The sequence below is a fragment of the Prionailurus bengalensis genome, chromosome D1 (genome assembly GCF_016509475.1).
Source record: "Prionailurus bengalensis isolate Pbe53 chromosome D1, Fcat_Pben_1.1_paternal_pri, whole genome shotgun sequence".
In the NCBI taxonomy this organism is placed as follows: domain Eukaryota; kingdom Metazoa; phylum Chordata; class Mammalia; order Carnivora; family Felidae; genus Prionailurus; species Prionailurus bengalensis.
In genome coordinates this window covers 101,145,706-101,146,840 of record NC_057346.1, presented here as the reverse complement: position 1 = coordinate 101,146,840, position 1,135 = coordinate 101,145,706, and positions in this window count along the sequence as shown.

Below are 1,135 nucleotides of genomic sequence, written 5' to 3'. Positions count from 1 at the left end.
GTACCATACTGCATTGATGATTACAGCTTTGTAATACAGCTTCAAGTCCGGAATTGTGATTCCTCCAGCTTGGTTTTCTTTTTCAGCATTACTTTGACTATTTGGGGTTTTTTTTCTGGTTCCATACAAATTTTAGGATTGTTTGTTATAGCTCTGTGAAGAATGCTGGTGTTATTTTCGTAGCAATTGCATTGAATGTGTAGATGACTTTGTGTAGGATTGACATTTTAACAATATTTGTCCTTCCAGTCAACGAGCATGGAGTGTTTTTCCATTTCTTTCATAAGTTTTCTATAGTTTTCAGCATACGGATCTTTTACCTCTGTGGTGAGGTTTATTCCTAGGTATTTTATGGTTCTTGGTGCTATTGTAAATCAGATTGATTTCTTGATTTCTCTTTCTGTTGCTTCATTATTGGTGCATAGAAATGCAACTGATTTCTGGACATTGATTTTATATCCAGCAATTTTGCTGAATTCATGTGTCAGTCCTAGCAGCTTTTTGGTGGAGTCTTTTGGGTTTTCCATGTCGAGTATCATATAATCTGCAAAAAGTGAAAGTTTGACTTCCTCTTTGCCAATTTGGATGCCTTTAATTTCATTTTGATTTCTGATTGCTGAGTCTAGGACTTCCACTACTATGTTGAACACCATTGGTGAGTGGACACCTCTGTCGTGTTCCTGGCCTTAGGGGAAAAGCTCTCAGTTTTTCCCCATTAAGGATGATATTAGTTGTGGGTCTTTCATATATGGCTTTTATGATCTTGAAGTGTGTTGTAATTTTTAAAGCCTCGTTGACTTATGTTAGAAATATCAAAAATGTATGAAAAATGTTCTCATCTTAAAGAATCAGTAGATTTTAAGGAATGACTCTATAATAATTCTGCCTTGACAGCTATCTCTCAACTGAGATAACCTCCTGCCCCCTGAGATTGGAAACAGTCAACCAAAGAGCAGAAGCTACATGGGCCAGCCCTAAGGTCCTGGCACTGTAACATGCTCTAGGTGGGAAATGACACCATGTAAGTAAAGTGATTTTAACAATCGATCCCATGAAAACTGATTTGAAAAACATTTACACTGATAGGTATGACGAAGTGGAAGGATCTTGCTAATTACAGGAAGAGTTAGCAACA